Here is a 5296-nt window from a genome sequence, read left to right on the forward strand (position 1 = left end):
CAACCCCCGGGGCGGGACGCGAACGTATACAGCCTGTCATAAGCGGCTAACTGGCGGGAAACCCTCTTATGCTACCTTGGCATCAAGGCTGCCAGAACCGAGGCCCTCGCTAAGCTTTCGCACGATAATAGGGTTCAGAAATGAGGGGCTCGTTAGGAAATACAGAAATAAATGCCGGCAGTCTACAACGCCAAAGAAGGCATAGGGGAATGATTAGAATATTTTTAATTGTTAGTGACGTTACATTTTTTTGGTATTATTTACATGACAAAGAAAGAAAAACACGCGCCCAGAGTGGGGACCGAACCCACGCCTTTCGATTAGATCTCGAATGCCTTACCAATTCGGCTATCTGGGCGACTGTGTTCTCCGTCACTTTCTCGGGTATTTATATTTACAACTGTATCTGACGCTTGAGGGTGGTAGCCAGCGCCACTTAAACTACACGGGGAGAAGGGGACCTTATTTTTCAACCCCCGGGACGTGACGCGAACGTCTACAGCCTGTCATAAGCGGCTAACTGGCAGGAAACCCTCTTATGCTACCTTGGCATCAAGGCTGCCAGAACCGAGGCCCTCTTTAAGCTTTCGCACGAATATAGGGTTCAGAAATGAGGGGCTCGTTAGAAAATACAGAAATAAATGCCGGCAGCCAACAACGCCAAAGAAGGCATAGGGGAATGATTAGACAATTTTTTATCATTAGTGACGTTACATTTTTTTTGTTATTATTTACATGAGAAAGAAAGAAAGAAAAACACGCGCCCAGAGTGGGGACCGAACCCACGCCTTTCGATTAGTTCTCGAATGCCTTACCAATTCGGCTTTCTGGGCGACTGTGTTCTCCGTCACTTTCTGGGGTATTTATATTCACTCCAACTGTATCTGACGCTTGAGGGTGGTAGCCAGCGCCACTTAGACTACACGGGGAGAAGGGGACCTTCTTTTTCAACCCCCGGGGCGTGACGCGAACGTCTACAGCCTGTCATAAGCGGCTAACTGGCGGAAAACCCTCTTATGCTACCTTGGCATCAAGGCTGCCAGAACCGAGGCCCTCGGTAAGTTTTCGCACGATAATAGGGTTCAGAAATGAGGGGCTCGTTAGGAAATACAGAAATAAATGCCGGCAGTCTACAACGCCAAAGAAGGCATAGGGGAATGATTAGACTATTTTTTATCGTTAGTGACGTTACATTTTTTTTTTGTATTATTTACATCAGAAAGAAAGAAAAACACGCGCCCAGAGTGGGGACCGAACCCACGCCTTTCGATTAGATCTCGAATGCCTTACCCATTCGGCTATCTGGGCGACTGTGTTCTCCGTGACGTTCTGGGGTATTTATATATTTACTACAACTGTATCTGACGCTTGAGGGTGGTAGCCAGCGCCACTTAGACTACACGGGGAGAAGGGGACCTTCTTTTTCAACCCCCGGGGCGGGACGGGAACGTCTACAGCCGGTCATAAGCGGCTAACTGGCGGGAAACCCTCTTATGCTACCTTGGCATCAAGGCTGCCAGAACCGAGGCTCTCGCTAAGCTTTCGCACGATAATAGGGTTCAGAAATGAGGGGCTCGTTATGAAATACAGAAATAAATGCCGGCAGTCTACAACGCCAAAGAAGGCATAGGGGAATGATTAGAATATTTTTAATTGTTAGTGACGTTACATTTTTTTGGTATTATTTACATGAGAAAGAAAGAAAAACACGCGCCCAGAGTGGGGACCGAACCCACGCCTTTCGATTAGATCTCGAATGCCTTACCAATTCGGCTTTCTGGGCGACTGTTATCTCCGTCACTTTCTGGGGTATTTATATTTACTACAACTGTATCTGACGCTTGAGGGTGGTAGCCAGCGCCACTTAGACTACACGTGGAGAAGGGGACCTTCTTTTTCAACCCCCGGGGCGTGACGTTAACGTCTACAGCCTGTCATAAGCGGCTAACTGGCAGGAAACCCTCTTATGCTACCTTGGCATCAAGGCTGCCAGAACCGAGGCCCTCTTTAAGCTTTCGCACGAATATAGGGTTCAGAAATGAGGGGCTCGTTAGGAAATACAGAAATAAATGCCGGCAGCCTACAACGCCAAAGAAGGCATAGGGGAATGATTAGACAATTTTTTATCGTTAGTGACGTTACATTTTTTTGTTATTATTTACATGAGAAAGAAAGAAAGAAAAACACGCGCCCAGAGTGGGGACCGAACCCACGCCTTTCGATTACATCTCGAATGCCTTACCAATTCGGCTATCTGGGCGACTGTGTTCTCCGTCACTTTCTGGGGTATTTATATTTACTACAACTGTATCTGACGCTTGAGGGTGGTAGCCAGCGCCACTTAAACTACACGGGGAGAAGGGGACCTTATTTTTCAACCCCCGGGACGTGACGCGAACGTCTACAGCCTATCATAAGCCGCTAACTTGCGGGAAACCCTCTCATGCTACCTTGGCATCAAGGCTGCCAGAACCGAGGCCCTCGCTAAGCTTTCGCACGATAATAGGGTTCAGAAATGAGGGGCTCGTTAGGAAATACAGAAATAAATGCCGGCAGTCTACAACGCCAAAGAAGGCATAGGGGAATGATTAGACTATTTTTTATCGTTAGTGACGTTACATTTTTTTTGTATTATTTACATCAGAAAGAAAGAAAAACACGCGCCCAGAGTCGGGACCGAACCCACGCCTTTTGATTAGATCTCGAATGCCTTACCCATTCGGCTATCTGGGCGACTGTGTTCTCCGTGACTTTCTGGGGTATTTATATTTACTACAACTGTATCTGACGCTTGAGGGTGGTAGCCAGCGCCACTTAGACTACACGGGGAGAAAGGGACCTTCTTTTTCAACCCCCGGGGCGGGACGCGAACGTCTACAGCCTGTCATAAGCGGCTAACTGGCGGGAAACCCTCTTATGCTACCTTGGCATCAAGGCTGCCAGAACCGAGGCCCTCGCTAAGCTTTCGCACGATAATAGGGTTCAGAAATGAGGGGCTCGTTAGGAAATACAGAAATAAATGCCGGCAGTCTACAACGCCAAAGAAGGCATAGGGGAATGATTAGAATATTTTTAATTGTTAGTGACGTTACATTTTTTTTGGTATTATTTACATGAGAAAGAAAGAAAAACACGCGCCCAGAGTGGGGACCGAACCCACGCCTTTCGATTAGATCTCGAATGCCTTACCAATTCGCCTATCTGGGCGACTGTGTTCTCCGTCACTTTCTCGGGTATTTATATTTACAACTGTATCTGACGCTTGAGGGTGGTAGCCTGCGCCACTTAGACTACACGGGCAGAAGGGGACCTTCTTTTTCAACCCCCGGGGTGTGACGCGAACGTCTACAGCCTGTCATAAGCGGCTCTTTGGTGGAAAACCCTCTTATGCTACCTTCGCATCAAGGCTGCCAGAACCGAGGCCCTCGGTAAGTTTTCGCACGATAATAGGGTTCAGAAATGAGGGGCTCGTTAGGAAATACAGAAATAAATGCCGGCAGTCTACAACGCCAAAGAAGGCATAGGGGAATGATTATACTATTTTTTATCGTTAGTGACGTTACATTTTTTTGTTATTATTTACATGAGAAAGAAAGAAAGAAAAACACGAGCCCAGAGTGGGGACCGAACCCACGAACTTCGATTAAATCTCGAATGCCTTACGAATTCGGCTATCTGGGAGACTGTGTTCTCCATCACTTTCTGGGGTATTTATATTTATTACAACTGTATCTGACGCTTGAGGGTGGTAGCCAGCGCCACTTAGACTACACGGGGAGAAGGGGACCTTCTTTTTCAACCCCCGGGGCGTGACGCGAACGTCTACAGCCTGTCATAAGCGGCTAACTGGCGGGAAACCCTCTTATGCTACCTTGGCATCAAGGCTGCCAGAACCGAGGCCCTCGCTGAGCTTTCGCACGATAATAGGGTTCAGAAATGAGGGGCTCGTTAGGAAATACAGAAATAAATGCCGGCAGTCTACAACGCCAAAGAAGGCATAGGGGAATGATTATACTATTTTTTATCGTTAGTGACATTACATTTTTTTGTTATTATTTACATGAGAAAGAAAGAAAGAAAGAAAAACACGAGCCCAGAGTGGGGACCGAACCCACGCCCTTCGATTAGATCTCGAATGCCTTACCAATTCGGCTATCTGGGCGACTGTGTTCTCCGTCACTTTCTCGGGTATTTATATTTAGAACTGTATCTGACGCTTGAGGGTGGTAGCCTGCGCCACTTAGACTACACGGTCAGAAGGGGACCTTCTTTTTCAACCCCCGGGGCGTGACGCGAACGTCTACAGCCTGTCATAAGCGGCTATTTGGTGGAAAACCCTCTTATGCTACCTTGGCATCAAGGCTGCCAGAACCGAGGCCCTCGCTAAGCTTTCGCACGATATAAGGATTCAGAAATGAGGGGATCGTTCGGAAATACAGAAATAAATGCCGGCAGTCTACAACGCCAAAGAAGGCGTAGGGGAATGATTAGAATATTTTTAATTGTTAGTGACGTTACATTTTTTTTTGGTATTATTTACATGAGAAAGAAAGAAAAACACGCGCCCAGAGTGGGGACCGAACCCACGCCTTTCGATTAGATCTCGAATGCCTTACCAATTCGGCTTTCTGGGCGACTGTTATCTCCGTCACTTTCTGGGGTATTTATATTTACTACAACTGTATCTGACGCTTGAGGGTGGTAGCCAGCGCCACTTAGACTACACGTGGAGAAGGGGACCTTCTTTTTCAACCCCCGGGGCGTGACGTTAACGTCTACAGCCTGTCATAAGCGGCTAACTGGCAGGAAACCCTCTTATGCTACCTTGGCATCAAGGCTGCCAGAACCGAGGCCCTCTTTAAGCTTTCGCACGAATATAGGGTTCAGAAATGAGGGGCTCGTTAGGAAATACAGAAATAAATGCCGGCAGCCTACAACGCCAAAGAAGGCATAGGGGAATGATTAGACAATTTTTTATCGTTAGTGACGTTACATTTTTTTTGTTATTATTTACATGAGAAAGAAAGAAAGAAAAACACGCGCCCAGAGTGGGGACCGAACCCACGCCTTTCGATTAGATCTCGAATGCCTTACCAATTCGGCTATCTGGGCGACTGTGTTCTCCGTCACTTTCTGGGGTATTTATATTTCCTACAACTGTATCTGACGCTTGAGGGTGGTAGCCAGCGCCACTTAAACTACACGGGGAGAAGGGGACCTTATTTTTCAACCCCCGGGACGTGACGCGAACGTCTACAGCCTATCATAAGCCGCTAACTTGCGGGAAACCCTCTCA

General features: G+C 47.4%; 1 non-coding gene across 1 annotated transcript; it reads right to left on the reverse strand.

Annotated features, from left to right (window-relative positions):
- Positions 1-761: 761 nt before the first annotated feature.
- Trnas-acu (transfer RNA serine (anticodon ACU)) lies at positions 762-833 on the reverse strand. Its single transcript has one exon. It is a non-coding gene; the product is annotated as a tRNA-Ser (tRNA).
- Between the last annotated feature and the right edge of the window lie 4463 nt (positions 834-5296).

Source organism: Haemaphysalis longicornis, unplaced genomic scaffold (assembly GCF_048455015.1).
Source record: "Haemaphysalis longicornis isolate Haplotype H1 unplaced genomic scaffold, Haemaphysalis longicornis Haplotype H1 scaffold_11, whole genome shotgun sequence".
NCBI classification, from domain to species: domain Eukaryota; kingdom Metazoa; phylum Arthropoda; class Arachnida; order Ixodida; family Ixodidae; genus Haemaphysalis; species Haemaphysalis longicornis.